We start from the raw sequence: 19,016 nt of genomic DNA, 5'->3' as shown, positions 1-19,016 counted from the left end.
ACCAACATGGTGAAACCTCGTCTTCACTGAAAATACAAAAATTAGCCAGGTGCCATGGCACACACCTGTATTCCCAGCTACTCTGGAGGCAGAGGCAGGAGAATCACTTGAACCTGGGAGGCAGAGGTTGCAGTGAGATGAGATTGCATCACTGCACTCCAGCCTGGGCTACAGAGCAAGATTACATCTCAAAACAACAACAACAACAACAAAAACACACACACAAAAAAAAAAACAGAAAAAGAAAATAATAGCAAAAACCGCAATTACTTTAGGCACTAATCTAATAGCTAACATTAGAGCCTAGATTAGGAAATAACGTTTTAGTCTTCTGGATGCAAACTCTAAGTAAGATTAAATAAAACAACAGCAAGTAAGATAAACAAAACAACAAAATAGATTTCACAGTTGAGAACTATATGCTTTTATTTCTCATTATATTGCTTATTTGTAAATTTCCTTCCTATTCTAAAGGGAATTATCATTGGAATACTGGGTTTGAAAGAAAGATTAGTTTTCAGAACATTTTTGAAATCCAGAGCTGAGTGTTCTAGACATAGTGCAAAGCATGTATGACAAGAAAATATCTAGAGTAGAAGAGAACAAAAATCTTGGCAAGCTTGTTTCTCACTCATAAGTGGGAGCTGAACAATGAGAACACATGGCCATGAGGAGGGGAACATCACACACCGGGGTCTGCCAGGCAGTGGGGAGCAAGGGGAGGGATAGCATTAGGAGAAATACCTAATATGGATGACAGGTTGATGGGTGCAGCAAACCACCATGTGATGTGTATACCTATGTAACAAACCTGTACACTCTGCACATGTATCCCAGAACTTAAAGTATAATAATAAAAAAAGGAGGGATAAGTTCAGATATGACTGAATAAAGATGATTTTAGTATGTTCTTAAAGATAGATACCTGGAGTTCATCCTGAAAAATTCTGAATGAGAAAGTCTGTTTTTCATTTTTTCTTCTTTTTATAGATGTTTTCAAATATAAGCAGTTGCCCCGCCCATGTAACATTTACTAACATCCTCTGAGAAGCTTCTCAGGTGTAGGCAAACCATACTTGGCTTAAACATGATAACCATCTTGCACCATCTCTATGCCTGCCTGGAACATTGCCTTGGTTAGAGGTGCGAATAGAGAGAATGTATGCTGGTCACAGCTAATGTGTGTGCTTTAATTTAGGTTTCCTTTTCTGTTTCATTTCATAAACCCTGACCTTTAACATAACTAGCATCCCTCTCTTGCTTTCTCCAAAATTCCCCAATTGTGAAGGTATTTATTATTTCTGTTATTCAAAATAGCATGTTCATGTAATCATTTTAGAGTAAATCTTAATAGTGTTTAAGAGGTGATTTTTACCCTTATTAAAGAGCATGTGGATACCTTAATTTGTTTTTTAAGTAAGAATAATCTAAAACATGAAACATTAGAATTCATAGACATGGTAAACATTTAATAGAAAGGTAAACATTTAATACAGTGACAGAATACATTCAATCAGGTAAATTAATTTAATGAATAAGGGGCAGTGTATCAAAATATCAGCTATTGACCCTTGGTAAATGAGAATTCAGAGTGGGTGATATTTTCTATGATATTTTGTGACTCTAGTTAGTTTTGAATATTGCAAGTGAATGATAACTTTGGCCACTGCTTTGTCTTTAAAACACTTCCGAGGAATATCTGTATATCAGTGAAGGCTACAGCATGATATAGCTGCATAAAACTTATGCTAGTGCAAAGATGCTAAAGAGAATCATTTGTTTTCCTAATAGCTCTATTTCAGCAGACCATGGCCTTACCAAGAAATGCCCTGTTAGCAAAGCTGTCATTCTACAATGATCTCTGGATGCAGGAATGATGATAGAGCACAGACTTCTGTATTTATTGTAGAATATCATTTTTTTCTTTATTTTCAAAAGAATTCATAATTTGTATTCCATTTTCCTTTGGCTAGAATAGACTAAAGTTTGATTCAAGGTAAAAACTCATTCAAGTAGGGAATTTTACACTGGAGAAATATTTACAAGATGCACTGTAATCTTTCTAGCTAGAGTACATTAGATTTTCTTCTTATATCCAGGCACTTGAAATTGATACACTGAATATTTTCTTTTCCCCAGGTCACAGTATAAGAATAATATCATTTAGTTTACAAATTATACCTTGGGAGCCAAACTTTATGTAGTACCAAACTAAAGATGGGTTGATAGTGTTTTGGCAATTTACAGACCAAACATCTTCAATGCCCTTGGGCCTGCAGGAATAATGAGGAGGATGTGATTAAATGGCAGTCCCCTGCTTGAAATCTTTCTGCAGCTTCCCATCACCTTGGATTTAATTCAAACTCTTCACCGTGGCCCACGAGGCCCTAAGGGATCCTGGCCTACACTCTCTCTCAGACTTTATCTTGTATGATTCTTCCTTTTTACTAGATTCCAGGTATGCTTGCCTTCTTAACGTCCTTAACACACATCAGTCTCATTCCTACCCTGTGGAATGTGCCCAAGCTATTTCCCCCGCTGAAATGATTTTCTCATAGCATGTTTACTTAGTTTGATTCTTTTTAATAGTCACGCTTCAGTTTCAACGATTTCACCTTTGAGAGGGTTTGTGATCACCATTCCAGAGTAGGCTCCCAGACACTCAATTATCATGCTCTACTTTTTTTTTGAATAGCAATTATAACTACATTTTATATTTGTGTACTGTTTCTCAGTTCCTCACTAGAAGACAAGCTCTGTGAGTTCAGGTTCCCTGCTTGTTTCATTGCTATACCTGAGATAGTACCTGGTGATAATGGGCACTTACTCTTTGCTTGTTGAATAAAGCAGTGAATGCATAAGTGAGATTTCAATCTAAGTACAACATAGAGCAAATGAAAGTTAGTTTCTCTCTCTCTCTCTATGTCTCTCCTAACATGCTCATGCTTTAATTCCACATTTAAATTCCATGGCAGGCAATATCAAAGGGTAGTTTCAAGTTTCAATTTCCTTCAAGCAAAAAAGTTTAATAGTTAAAGGACAACTTGGATATTTTTCTACATCCCTAGAGCCAGCACTTGGGGACTTGGACCTGTTTGCAGCAAAGATTGATTAAGTTTCCAAAAGTCTGGCATTTCACAGGCGCCTCCACATTGGTTCTATAAATCTACTGACCTAGAAAGGTCTTTTAAATTTCTCATGAACACTACCAGACTGTTGCACTGTCAAAGAGATGAAGTAAATATCAGTAAACCAAGAAGATGCAAAATGGTGCCAGCATGAGACTCTGCCATTACATATTTGTCCTTACTCCTTCTTTGGTCCAAAGTGGTTTAAGAGTGAAAGTTTTTCAAATTCTTCCAATTTATATTGTTGTTCCAAATGGTAACCAATGACATCTTGACCTCATTATAAAATAGTTCCGTAGGGGAAAGATGAATGGATAGATAAATAATTTTTAAAAATCGATGCTAATAAAAAGAATGGGTAATATATTGAGTTTTGTTATTCACTATAATATAATTTCCCTACTGGCCATGCTTAATTGTTATTTTAATATTATATTTCATATATGGGTCAAAGAAAATGCAATAGCAGGAAATAAAAAAATGCTTATATTTTCATAATAAAAAATTTACATTAAAATTGCGACGTGAAGCTAAAGAAGAACCTAGAGGGGGAAAAAAGGTAAGAATACTGATATTAGAAAACAAAAGAGGTTAGATAAAGGAGATAAATATCCACCTTAAGAGGCAAAGGCTATATAAAGGAATACATCCAAAGGAAATAAAAAGACATTAAATATTATGGTAGAAAATAAATTATAAAATTCAGCTTATTATGTTAAGGTTTGATATTTGAAGCAATATTAACACAAGCGCTGATAAAATTTATTAAAATTAAGAAAATGGAAAACTTGAATAGAAAATATTAGCAATGAAAATGGAGACACATAACCACAGATATACAAAGAGTGAGAAGATAGTAAGAAAATACTGTAAAATGTTTATGACAATAAGTTTGAAAATTTAAGCAAAATAGGAAATTCCAAGAAGTGCAAACTTGTCTAATTTTGTTTTACTCGCAATGCTTCTGAAATTTTCTACACAAATGAAGTGTTTTATTTGATAGGGGCACTCCATTTAAAGTTCATCCTTCTGAAGAACGGAGCACTTTATTCATTTCATCTTGTTCACCTTTATGGGGGATATAGGAAGTAGTCATGTATCCTTCAGCTGCAAGATTTGCTTTTGGTGACTCACCAAATGACTCTTTTGCCAAAGACATCTATATTACTGACCTATCCCAAGGACTGCATTGTCATCACAAAAATCAATTTATTGGGGTTAGTAAATCTATTAAAATGCAAACATCCAGTAAAATATCTTCAGTGTGCAGATTTTTCCATTAATGATGAATAATAAATTAGTTAATACCTAAAAAGCAACTCAGAGTTGCAGAAAAACAGTTTTATGAGGTGGAAATGTGCATATACAATATGAAGTGAGATCTGAGAACAAGAAGATCTGAGAAAGAAGAGCTGAGATGAAAGAGGAAATGAACAAAAGGCCCCTAAGTTAGCATCTGAGCACATCTGGTGCCTGGGAGTTTTGGGGCTGAGGGTGAAATAAAGCTTTAAGAAAGAATAGCAAAGAAAAATATGTGCCTTTAATCCTTTGTCTTGGGGCAGATGTGATGCAGCATTTTATTAGAAAGAGAACTAAACTAAAAGTCAAAAGAATTGACTGTTTTTCAGTTGCTGTGGGTTCTGCCTAAGACACTTGGCCTCTCCATAAAATAATGTTATTTATACCGGACTCCCCTAGGTCTCTCCTTATTCTAAAATTTTGTTTCTGTACATTTTAATGCCACTTGCCTAGCCATATGTAAAGCTACTGCTTTCCCAGTTATTTCTCCACTAACACCGAAGCTTCTAATATTCAAGTATCTATGTCTCTTATTTCATTGATTTTGAAGTTACACACTCTCCTGTTTTTAAACCGTGGAGCTAAAGAATGTCAACTCATCATTATTTTTCTGGCTATGCTGCCTTTTTGAGTCATTTGTTAGCATTTATGTGTTATCATAAGCACTTTTGAGTCAACAATTAATCCTCAAAACAGCTCTTCCAGAGAGGCTCACTAAAGATTTTATAAATACTAATAAAATTCATCTTGTGCCTCCTTAGGAAAGTATGCAAATGATTTTCTGACTGTATGAGTATGATTCCATATCAAGTTTCAGCTTTATAAATGGGGCATAATCAATAGCACATGTACTAATTAAGCTTCTGTTCTTTAGTTTTATTGTGATATGTAATTGTTTGTTAGCCTCAATAAGATGCTCTGCCAGAATGAGGACTGTCAATTTTATAAAATTTATTGATGGAATCTTAGAACCTGGATGGAAAAAGTGAGAAGGCAATACAATTGACAGATACTTGTGAAATTTAAGCACATTATTGCTTATTCTCAGGCACAAATGGAGGTAATAAATTAAGTCGAATTCAGTCTAACAAGGAAGAGCTCTCACCTGATGAGAGCAGTAAAACATGGTCTAAATGAATAAATAAGTGAGGCTTTAGCTTTTCATCTATTCATTCCATCTTTGGAATGAATAGACGTTGCTTGAACATAGACCCCATCAAATATTTCATGCTGGCTCATTTCCTATGGAGAATTCTAAACATATCAACAGCACACTGTTTCTATGGGCCTCCCACAAAGATGGCAAAATTACCAAATATTTCTTATTAAAGTTATTTTCTGTGAATGGGTATTAAAAGAATCTCATTCTTCTGTGTTCCTCATGCCTATTCTTTTTCTCTGAGAGAACCCAACAAAGCAGCAAGAGATCACTGGGTAGTGTACTGTGAAGAAGTCAGGGGCAGAAAATGAAAAAAAGGAAACAAAGATAAAGCCTATCCACTTCTCAGTTCTGCACACACTTTGCTACCCTATGAAAGTTACTGTGGTGTAGACTAGGTTAGTTCTCTGCACCTGGCCTTCAGCTGATATGTATTTGTGAGATTGTGCAATTAAAGTAAGATTTTTTGCTCACTGTGCTGATGTGAGGATTTGAGATAGTGCTAGGAAGGTGCCTATCAAATTGTAAGGTGTGACAAAGTGTTTGCTATACCTTGTTGAAACGACCAAACCTGAAGAAATTGGTATTAACATCTCTTGAGACTTCAGAGATGGTTCAATTTTAACTGTAACAGTCAACCTACAAATGAAAATTCTGAGTAATTGAATAGTTTTGATATTTAGAACATATGTATGACCATGTCTACACACACACACACACACACACACACACACACCCTTAACTCTCAGTAATATACTCCAGTAGATTTCATAATATAGTACAAATGAAGTGACCTGTTCTTTCTAGATATAGGATGTTATGAAGGTAGAGTGGAAGAAAGAAAATTTTCTCAGTTGGGTCAACTGACACTGTGGCTGTCACGAGGCCCCGTTGAGGGAAACAGTGTTGTCCTGTCTGAGTGGCACCATGTTAACTCTCAGCCAATGCTGCATCCCTAAACCTAGTGCACACTGCAAAGCCAGCATTTTGCTTTCTACCCTGACAGCAGGTCATCGCAACATTCCAGTGCAAGCAAAGAAAAACTGTTTGGCATATTGCTAAATGTATTTTTAGATATTCCCTTACTTGGTCATGCCAAAAAAATACCCTCCTTTGCCTCATACAAGGCGGATGGGCCAATATTGAAATAATAGGGTGAAATAATGATGAAAGAAATTATTTAACCAAACAGATCACACTTCTTGTCTTGGGGTCTTCAGGTAACAAAAGTTCTTTCTCTCTTTAACCAACTTTATAATTCACCTCTCTTAGATGACAGCTCTTTTTTGTTTTTTTCAAATGAGCTATCAGAAATACAGTATCAAGATTTAGGAATTAATTCAAATCAAAACAGAAATGATGTAAAACAAAAGATAGTTTCAAAAGCCTGCAAATATATTAAGTAACACAGAATTCTGTGCAACTGCAATATATAATATCCTAAATATGAAGAAAACCTCATAATGCATTGTGAAAATCAGTTTAGATAGAGCAAGTCTTCTTCACAAAGATGTAAATATAATGCAAGAAACATAAATAAATACATTAGATATCTGCAAGATTGTGTAACCATGCCCATGCAACTGTCTGTAACTCAAATTTAAAGAAAAGAACCCATGTGCACATGAATCTATAGGTGCTGTAAGATTTAATTCTCGATTGTGAAAGTTCCTTTATACCTTAGATTGTCAACAAAGGTTCCAGTGGTTTATTATATATCATAGCAGAAAGCTATCTTTTTCCAGATTGTTTTGTGTTCAAATAGCAATATTTCTGGCCCTCTAGGAATGACATGTTATTTGGATTACTGAGCCAGAGAAGCCGCTGGACTTTCATAAACAATTGAGATTTAGTAGGCAATATATTTGCCAGCCTTTTCAAAAATGTGAATGTTATTTTTGAACTTTATCAGAGAACATCCTGCATCTTTAAGGTGGACATTATAAAATTAATGAACATGTGGTTATATCTCATTTACTTGTTTTCTACTGAACTCGAAGATCAAATATCCACCTTTAAGAGAATATTATTTCTCACAGATGACTTTCTTGTTTAATGGCATTATTTATATAGATAATAAATAATAAACCTGCTGAATATTCACATTCAATTAAACACACACACAAGCACACATAAACTCTCTGGACTACTGTTCTGTTTTCATCCAAAAAAAAAAAAATGTCACAAGTACAAATGCAGAGTTAGATATGCATCTGTTACCATAGAAATGCTTTTTTGTGTTAATTAAGATACTTTACCTTGATTAAAGTAATTAGTGGTTCTAGCACATGAAAAGTGGACTGGATTTGTTTCACATTGATTTGGATGTCACCAGTCTTGCATTTTATGGTGTGCATCTCTCTTTGTGAGCACACATAATTTGAACCTGTTGCATAAAAACATTTGCTTAGAGTGCTGTGCTAACAAGATCATTGATCTATTTTTGTGTAGGGCAATTAGCTTCATTTCACTCGAAAGCCACACATTGCACCCCTGGTCATGATCTCTACCTTGTAAATGTTTGTCATGTGTCACTGGACAAATCTGGAGACAGAAGCAGTCTGGGTCAGCATAATTTCTTGATAGGAAAAGCAACTCAAGGACATTTCTGCTGATAGTAATTTGGAGGACATACCGTATAAAAGCCAGAAGTGATATTATAGACAGTCTCGTCCAGCACACTCAGAGAGATTATCATTGAAAATGAAGTTCATAATATGCTGAGCACAGTGGCTCATGCTCATATCCCAACACAGTGGGTGGCCACGGCGGGTGGATCACTCGAGACCAGGAGTTAGAGACCAGCCTGGCCACCAGGGTGAAACCCCTTCTCTACTAAAAATATGAAAATTAACTGGGTGCAGTGGTTCCTACCTGTTGTTCTAGCTACTCAGGAGGCTGAGGCAGGAGAATTACTTGAACCCAGGAAGCGGAGGTTGCAGTGAGCTGGGATCATGCCACTGCACTCTGGCCTGGGTGACAGAGTAAGATTCTGTCTCAGGAAAGAAAGAAAGAAGGAAAAATAGCTCATAATATGCAGATGCATAGATGCAATATTATAATAGATACATAATAGATCTCATCTTTCAGTCTAATGTGCTACTCACCCCATAGACACTGATGTTTATGGGAGGTTAACAGCTTCAAGTTGGCTTAACTGGGGGAAAATTCAGGACATAGCTTAAGTTTCCTGTTTTTGAGGAAGAATTACAACAAAGATATTGCTACGTCTATTCTTGATTTGATGGGTCTATGAGAGTACTAGAAACCTATTTTTGAAAGCTGTAATGTCACATAATCCTTGTGATTATTATGTGTCATTATAGTAACATAATCTTTTACAAATGTCAATGTTAAAACAGGTATTAATGAAACATTTACAGTTTCATATTTTCATTGAACATATTATTAATATGTAGAGTAAACGAAGCAAAATATTTTTTAGGGCAATACTTGCATGCTAAATACTACCATATTTTTTTTTTTCAGAGAAGACATTTCTGAATTGTAAAAAATTTCATATCACTTTTCTGTGTTCCCCAAAATCCGTGGTGGTGTCTGTAGTATAATTAAATAAAAGTAAAAGATTCAATTACTCATGAATGTTGTTGATAGCAAGTCTTATTCTAGAAAAAGTAGAACAATTTAGTGCATATTTAAATGCCCTTATTTACCATTTATTTTATGCCTAGTTTAGGTAATACTAAATAGGTTTAATATTGCGAAAATTCTGAGAACTGGAGATAAATTTGGTTAGTTCATGACCTCTATGGATAAGTAAAACCTGTGCCCCTCAGGTGGAGAAGGTGAAAAAGATTTAAGAAATTTCCTATGTAGTTTGAATGTTATCCCCTGAAAAGTAATGTCCACAATTCCAGAACCTGTGAGCGTGAAAGATTTGCAAAATGAATCTCTGCAGATGTAACTACTTTAAGGGTCTTGAGATGAGCTCGGAGTGGGCTCTAAATCCAATAGAGTGTCCAGATTTCCCAGCCCCGAAATCTCTCACTAGTTATCACCTTATCTCAAGACTATGTTAAAAAGATAATCAACAGTTAATATCTCCACAACTGTTCAACTATGGACTAGGTCGAATCCTTTGACATTGCTGATAATGGACTGATTCTGATGTATAGAATGGTGATCTTATCTGGTTCAATCAGATAAGCCCAATCCAGTGTCCTCATAAGAAAAAGAAGAGGAGACATAGACACAGAGAAGACCACGTGAAAATTCAGACGGATATTAAGGTTACATGAGCACAAGTGAAGAAACATCTGGAGCCACCAGAAGCTCGAAGAGGCAAAGGATTTTCTCTCAAAGCCTCTGGAAGAAATAGGGCTCTGCCTGCACCTTGATTTAGAACTTGGCCTCCAGAACCCAGAGAGGGTACATTTCTGTTGTTTGAAGCCATCGTTTGTGGCATTTGTCATGGCTTCTCTATGGAACTAGTATATCCCCTCTCTTATTTTCATACTTATTGAGGCCCTCTGACAGCTGAAGGAAAGCCTTTAAAGTTCAAAGATGGGACCCTCTGGTTGTGGAATTCAAGAGACAGTCTAGGGCAGGATTTTACATTTGGTTCTATTCAGGGACCACATACATGGAGGTAATATGTTTTTACCCATCTGGAAAGTCTCCTCTGTCGACTTACTGGATTATGGGCCTTGGTAACATTGATAATGGCAGTAGTAATAATGATAAATAGAATGTATTATTATGTAGGGAGCTCATCATACATGCTGGGTATTATTCTGAGACCTCACAATAATCTTATGAGATGGTTGCTATTATTTTTATTGATGAGAAAAATGAGTAATAGAGGTTAAGTAATTTTTTCAATGTCAGTAGCTACACAGTGAGAGACTTTGTGCTTGTGGTAGCTATTCTGTGCTTTCATGAATGACTTAAACAATTTCCTCTTATGTAATTTTATTCTCCTCCTTTGTACCTGCTCATTCTTTTATGGATATCCTTAAATCTTTCTCTTTAAAAATAAAAATAAAAATAACCAACTCTCCCTGTTCCAAAATCGCTCACTAGTTATTATCTTTCCTCAAGACTATATTTAAAAAATAACAAACAGTTAATATCTCCACAACTATTCAACTGTGGACTAGGTTGAATCATATGACATTGCTGCTAATGGACTGATTTAGATGTATAGAATGACAATCTTATCTGGTTCAATCGAATGCTTTTCAACCCAACGCAATTAGCCTTCTACTTTTGACACTCTGAATCTACTCTTGAAAGGTGGACAGGTCATGTTACAAAATACAGTCGTTACTTTTCAGCCCTCTTTTATTAAAAATAGTTAAAACTAATAATAGCAGGTAATATTCGCTGAGTGCTTTTTACATAATCAGGAGAGGACTAAGTGTTTCAGCCCTTGGAAGAGAGACAGCATCCTCTCCCCAATTAAAGGAGGATGGAGCTGAAGCTCAGAAAGGTTGCATAAGTTGCTCTCCATACCCGGCAAAGCTGGAGTTCAAAGGCTGGTTCATTTCACTATGAAACTCTTGATGGCTATGATATTACACTCTCTAGCTTTTGACACAATTGAGCGTTCTCTTCCTGAGCACTATTTTTCTTTCCTGATGTCTGTGAGACTACACTCTGTTCTCCTTTGACCTCAGGTCACTTTACTTTGTTTTGCTGACTCTTATGTCTCTGCCTAACTTTTTAAGTGTTCTTTCCAAAGGTTTTGTTTTTTGACCCTTTTCTTATTTCACCTTATCTCTTCTTGCCCTTTTTTTTTTTTTTAACTTTATGCACTCATCCTGCGGTTTCAATTATCACTTATAAACTGGTGACTCTCAAACCTCCACCCGGAATTCTACTCTGAGCTTCAGATGTAATTCACTGTTAAGCCTAACAGTTGAATTACATCTGAAGCTCAGAGAAGAATTCTCTGAGTAGCTTAGGCTACTCAAATACTCACATCTATTCACACTGTACACTTCTCCACATCTTATTTTTTTATTCTCAATTTTGACTGAAATACTCCCATTGAAGAATCATGCGAGCTGGGATGAATTCCGTTATTTCCCCTATTACTTTCTTCTCCACAAATGATAGTCAGTAAGCTTTATACCTATTGCCTCCATCATAATGCTTCAATCTGTCTCCCTTGCTATTGTTTGAGCTCCCTGAAGCTGCCGTCTGGTCTTTGTAACAGTTTTTGAACTAGTCTTTCTGTTCCCGTTGTTTCACTTTGAGTGACTTTCCCTGACTTAACTGGCCTGTTGTGGAGAGCTCTATTGAAAGGGCTGTTTGGGTAGGACAGCTCTTACCTAATCCAAAGCTAGGTGCGCTGTGCTTTGTACCTCTCACAGAATATCTGATGTTTAATTACTATTTGTCGATTAAATACATGAATCCCTGTTTTCTTTGTCAATTTACAAGGCCCTTCAACATATTATTAACAAGGATGGCATTTTCACAATAAATTTTGGAGTAGGAATACAAGTACATCTTTATAGATAAGGAGAAGAGGTTTACCCATTTATGGAGTGAATTGCAGAAATGGAATTAAACCCAGATTTTTCTGATTCATAGTTAGATTCTCTTCAATCTCTGTCAAATAAAGAAGAAAAAAAAAATCAAAAAACAAAAATCCCAGATCTCTTTCTATTCTGTACTCCTGCAAACAACCCATTCACTGATTGAGTCAGAATTTATTCATGAAAGCCACTTTGTAATGCTACTGATATTAATATGAATCTTTAATTAGGTCTCACCTTGGAGGTTTCTGGGTCACTCGCTACTCATATCAAGCCCCTAAAGGCCTCAGGTATTTTTTGATCAGAGTCTTTTCTTTTCCTATTATTTTATGAACAGAAACTAGAACATAAGTTTAGTTTCCAGAAGTATCCGAGATCATTAAGGCATATTCAACATAAATGTTTACATTTATTACTAGGGGTATAAAGAAAGGAATTGCATATTCATTTCACATGGGTGAGAAAGAACTCAGTCACAACAAATTTAGGTTATGATGTTTCTCTTTGTTTCAACTCTCTATTGGCATTTTGCTCTTTGATTCTTGCTGCTAATTCTATTCTAGGCCTGCAAGATTATTTTGTGCCTATCCCATTTATGGACTGCCAACCTTGATTCCTGATAGCAGAGCTAAGATCTAGATAAAAGGGTTTTCAAAATGAGCTTTATTAAATATTAAATAATATAATAATGTCAAATACTTTTTATAATTACATATTTTTATGTATTTGTTTATAATATAAATACAACTCACAAATACATTTTATAATATACACGTTAAGTAAATCGAATAAGAAAATAGAAATACATCATAGTGAGCATTTTCCTATCAGAATGAGTAAGAAATAATTTATCTTAATGGAAAAGGTAGGATTTAGAGTAGTACAAGATTATGATTCTGTCAATTGAAGAACACATGCCTTTGGGTAATTTGGCTAGCTCTGTAGGCTTGTTTTCCTTTGTTATTAGAAATAACCATCTTTGTTAGTGATGGACTGCTTTTTATCTTTAGAAAGTTATTATACAGCTGTGTTGAAGACTAATACAATAATTAAAGCCCCTACCTTAGTTCCTGGTATATGCACAATAAATGTTAATGGGAAAAAACAAATTCTGTAAAATATTTTGAAGACATTTATTCTGAGCCAGTATGAGTGAACATGGCCCAGAGAAGATAGTTTCAAAAGGTCCTGAGGGAGTGCCCCCAAGGAGTTCTGGTTAGTTTGGTTTTATACATTTTAGGAGGACAAAAATGGTGGGTAAAATTATAAATCAGTACATAGAAGGTATACATTGGTCCAGTCTAAAGACACAGGATATCTTGAAGAGGAAGCTTATAGATCACAGATGGAGTCAAAGATTTTCTGACTGGCAGTAGGTTGGAAGCATTAAGCTTTGACTGAGACTTGAAGTCAGCAGAAAGGAATCAAGATAAGAGGGTTATGGGGAAAAAGGCTCTTGCTATACAGATGAAGCCTCATAAGTGGCGGCCCTCAGAAAGAATAGATGGTAAAATGTCTCTTTAAAGATGTCAGATTCTCAGTTCATTTCTCCTAGGTTTGGGAAAGGCCTGGAAAGGGAAGGCCTGGCCTCCTACATTAATGGAGAGGGTTTAGGTAGGGGCATTATTATGATTGTGGGAAGAGGAACTATAGAGAAAATTCTTTTAATTAGGTAGAAAAATTAGAGATTTCTCTAATTTGTGACATATGAGTTTCCTTTCAAGCCCAATATTATTTGACTTTAAAACTGAGATCCTCACTGCCTGGGGTAACAGTTAAGTCTCTTAGTGATTGGCATCGGCATGTGATTGAATTCAGCATCCTCTCAGAGTCTTAATAAAGAATAGATTTGAACCAGAGTTGGGAAGAGCTCAGTGGAGCTGGGGGATTACTCCGTAGAGTAACCAAGATAAAAGTATCCATCAGAAGGAGGCCCTTCGTTCCTTAGAGAGGGGTGGTAAAAGTTACTGAAAACTAACTTTGCCTAATTTGCTTGGGTGAGCCTTTGCTTTGTTCTGGTTACATTTGATTAGAATATCTAAATTAGTCTTTAGTCTCAGCTTTTGAAATATAATCAGTGGGTAAATGTTTCTATACCCTTCTTTCCATCTGCTAGTAGCCCTTTAGTTTTTCTCTTTGCTGAAAGAGAATCTGCTACGTTAGCAGTTTGATCAGATTTTCAAATTTCAGAAGGTTATGGAATTTCTGGAATCTTTCATTTAGATTGAGAAAGTGCAATAATAGGCAGTTGAGTTTTTTCACATTTAGAATCAGTTCTCTTTATGGTGATTCCAAAATGAAGACTGGTTCAGAAGCAACCACCGGGACCCTCTGTGGAATTCTGAGTCGACTTGATTCAATAAAAGCCCACTAAGTCCATCAGGACTTTTAGGGAGTCTCTTATTTGTCCATAGATAAAGTCTATAGACAGTTAGCTGTAGACTAATTTTCTTTTTTTTTTTTTTTTTTTTTTTTTTTTTGAGGCGGAGTTTCGCTCGTTACCCAGGCTGGAGTGCAATGGCGCGATCTCGGCTCACCGCAACCTCCGCCTCCTGGGTTCAGGCAATTCTCTTGCCTCAGCCTCCTGAGTAGCTGGGATTACAGGCACGCGCCACCGTGCCCAGCTAATTTTTTTGTATTAGTAGAGACGGAGTTTCACCATGTTGACCAGGATGGTCTTGATCTCTTGACCTCGTGATCCACCCGCCTCGGCCTCCCAAAGTGCTGGGATTACAGGCTTGAGCCACCGCGCCCGGCCAGCTGTAGACTAATTTTAAGGTGTGTCTGGGCACATTTGAAATGGAGTACTGGGCATATTTATTGAGCACCTACTATGCTATTATGTGCTAGTCCAAAAAGACACTTTGGTGTGGCTTTTGGTGGGAAAGGTTTCTTGTAAAATTTTTATTTGATTGTTAATAGTAGTATTATATAACATAGCATAAAATTAACCATCTTAAAATTTTTTGAGTGTACAGTTCAGTGCTGTTAAGTACATTTGCGTAGTTGTGTAACCAATTTCCAAAACTCTTTTTCATCTTAAAAAATAAATATTCTATACACATTAAACAGTAACTCCCAATTTCCTACGCCCACCAGGCCCTAGCAAGCACCATTCTATTTTTTGTCTTTATGAATTTATCTACCCTAAGTACCTTGTATACATGGAATCATACAATATTTGCCTTTTTGACTAGCTTCACTTAGTATAATGTCCTCAGGGCTCATCCATGTTGTTGGATGTTTCAGAATTCCTTTCTGTCTTAAGGCTGAATAGTACTCCATTGTATGTGTATACTACATTTGATCTATTCATTTGTCTGTCTATGGAAATGTAGACTGCTTCTTTTTTTTGGCAACTGTGATGACCCTGCTATGGACATTGATGTGCAGATATCAAGGCTAGTCCTAGACACAAGTAGAAAGAAAATCTTATTGTGCATTTTCATAAAAAGAACACGAAAAGAATATTCATGAAACACCACTGATAGGACTCTTCATTAGAGGTCTTATTTTACTCAATCCCCACCTCCACTTTAAAAGGTAGTGTATTAGCCTTATGAGAGGAAGCCATGTGTATGCGTGTCTGTGCGTGCGCACGTGTGTTCTTGGGGGAGTGATAAATAGTATCTTGAGTCACATTGGCTGGATTTCTATTCCATCTCCACTACTTACCATCTGTGTGACCTTAGGAAAATTACTTAACTTCTGTGTCTCAGTTTTCTCATGGGAATGATAACTGTTTAGAGTATTAAATCAGCTTATGCATGTAAAGATTTCAAAAGTGTCTATACCAAGCACTCATTGATATTCATTATTATTATAAGATTTCTTTCCTTCTTTTCTTTCTCTTTCCCTCACTCGTTCTCTCTCTCTCTCTTTTGCTCTTTTTTTCTTGTGCAAGTGAAGAACTTGAAGTCTGAATGACATGGTTTGGTGAAGACTATGCAATTATTGATTGACAAAACCAGGATTTGAATTAAGCTTTTATGACTCTAATGAAAAAGCTCTTTCCAGAAATGTATTGCTCCATATCCTTGTTAATAAATAATAAAGCTCACTTTGAAATCCAAATTATTGCATGGGGACTCAATTAATTGGTATTTTATTTAGTAAATGTTTATTGAGTACCTACTACATGTCAGTCACTATGTTAAGTATAGACAATGCCCTCGTAGGCTAGGAAAGACAAGCAAATATATTAAAACTGGGGTGTGGGAAAGAAAAGTATATCAAGTAAGAATCAATTCCAGAAATATATGAGATTTAAATGAGTTCAATGCCCCATATTATAGGGAAAGTCTGACTAAGTTTTAGGTAATTGTTATAAGAGCTGATTTTCCTTGCATCACAAAAAACGTATCTGTGTATTTTGATCTTGTTTCCATTCTTACCACCTCCTCCCCTCAACTCAACACTATTTCAATGTTTGAAAGAAAATAATTTGCACAATCATTGCTTCTGGTTTCTCAGAGCTTTGTCTCATGGTGAGAGGTGATAAATGGAGAACAGTGAGAAGGAAAACAACTCTTTCCTAACTTTGCTCCTTCCCTTAACCCTTCAAGGCCCAACTCTGCTTAATTAACCAACTAGCACCTACCATACTAACAAGTTCCCAGGGCAAATCCCTGAAGCCTCACTTTATTTGTATTTCCTTTACTAAGCAAGGAGCTTGCCAGCTTGAGGTGTCTGTGTGATATGTAAATGATGCCCTGAATTGTGTTTTATATTCCACTTGGCACTGGAAAGGCAGTTTCAGGACTGTCATCTTTGCTGAAAGATATCAAGCCTCAGATGTCAAGGAAGATTCTCAATTTAATTCCGAAAAGCTGGATATTTGCTTCCTAGCTCTACTGATTTACATCAGTTTGTCTGATTTATCTGCAATGATGTAAAGGCTGCTGCTGCTTTTTTCACCTTACAGAATCTGAGGTTAATTAGACCCCAAGGACATAAGTACTTGAAGATGTTCTGTGTGTAGTTGAAGCTGTGGAAGCTCAAGTGCATAGAACACTAATGTAGCAAAGTCTGTGATGGGAACTTGGTGGGGACATGCCTGGTAAGGTAAATTGAGGAAGTTAACAGCTTCATCTCTCTCTTCTACTGAAGCCTAGAGGGAGAGCTCTGCTATACAGAATTCTAAGTCAGAAAATGTCCTCCCTTGTGAAAAAAGGAACCCCAATCTGGATTAGGGCCCCTAGAAATTCTCTTACAGATGTGATTCTTGGGCTGCCTTAGCCTGGTTCCCATGCCTGGGACCCAGTTGTGCTGTTGGCCTTTGCAACCAGGAGTCCCACACCCTTTAGGAAGATGAGCTTGGAAACGGAAGGGCACTCCAAATTGAACGGGCTGCAGGAAGGCTACAAAGATTCCTATCTCTCTTCAAACTCCCTTTGTATTGAGAGATAGTGCCATGCAATACAGTAACTTTGATTTATTGTTTTACCATCATTTTTACATGCATAGGCTAATCTCTCCAACCAGATATGATAATTCATCATGAGAGGAATTATGTTTTAGACTTCTCTTTTTCAAAGCAGGGCATGTGGTAGGTACCCAGATAACTTTCCATTTTCCATAAGCTGGACCTATACAATTGCAGCTCCTACTAGGCCTTTTCTGTGTCTCAGTTCTGCATCTGGCTTTTGCACTTACACCAATCACTGAGGACTTACTTAACTACAACTTTGAAGTCATCAGACCAAGGGCAATGTTCTTTAAAAGCTTTCTTGAAAGTTCCTCTGAGTCTGCTGTGAAGAATAACTTCTTGCAACACACATTGACCTATCTTGTCTGGCACATATATTATATGAGGAATACAGGCACTCTTTGTGTAGCCGTCTGGCGGTATAAGGGCTTGCAGTGAAAACCTTCTAAATCCACTAAAATTAGTAGAAATGTCTTTGTCTACAGCTCTAAGAGAGTTTCTGAGATGGAGAAGAGAAACATTGTTGATGTGGCATTAAGGAGACAAAATATGTGAAAGGTCTCATATTAGTCTGTTCTCTCATTGCTATAAAGAAATACCAGATACTGGGTAATTTATAAAGAAAAGAGGTTTAATTGGCTCACGGTTCCTCAGGATGTACAGGGAGTATTGCAGCATCTGCTTCTGGAGTGGCCTCAGGGAGCTTTTACTCATGGTGGAAAGCAAAGTGGGAGCAGGTATCTTGCATGACAGGGACAGGACCGAGAAAGAGGAGGGAGGTGCTGCACACTTTTAAACAATCTTATAAGAACTTTTGTCACCATAACAGCACTAGGGAGATGGTGTTAAACCATTAGAAACCTCCCCATGATCCAGACCTCTCCCATCAGGCCCCACTTCCAGAACTGGGGATTACATTTCAACATGAGATTGGGGCGGACACACAAATCCAAATCAGGTCTCTCCTATCTGAGAGACTCATATCTCGCATTCCAGGTGTCTTCCTTGCTTGCCTACAATTGTGTGAATCTTTCCTTCGAGCTGTTTGTGATGTTGCAAGACTGCTTGGGGATATCGCCTCTGAGCCTTTCACCATGGTAACTGTTTCCAGTGGTGTCCTTGTATGTGGACAGAAGGGACAAGAGATCTTGGAGCAAATGTAGTGAACCCTTTATCTCCAACATTTATGAAAGGTTGTTTTCATAAATACCATATATTACATGTTGATAGCAGGCATGTGGGTGCTGATTAGATGCACCCTGTTCTGTGTCTCAGAAGATCCTTAAAATAAAAATTAGCAGAACTAACACTATTTTAAAAAAATATGTATGTCGGTAATTGAACAACTTGTAAGCAACTATTTCACTCTAACTGTTGAGAAATATTGGTGAGAGGAACACTTATTTTTCTTCAAAGAGTCAAGAATTAGGATTTAGATTGTGTGTGTGTGTGTGTGTGATTTAAGTGTGTTGTTTTACGTTAGGAATAAATGCTAG

This window comes from Aotus nancymaae, unplaced genomic scaffold, assembly GCF_030222135.1.
Source record: "Aotus nancymaae isolate 86718 unplaced genomic scaffold, 86718_ANA_hifiasm-v0.15.2.pri h1tg000020l, whole genome shotgun sequence".
In the NCBI taxonomy this organism is placed as follows: Eukaryota; Metazoa; Chordata; class Mammalia; order Primates; family Aotidae; genus Aotus; species Aotus nancymaae.
This window is presented reverse-complemented; position numbering follows the sequence as displayed.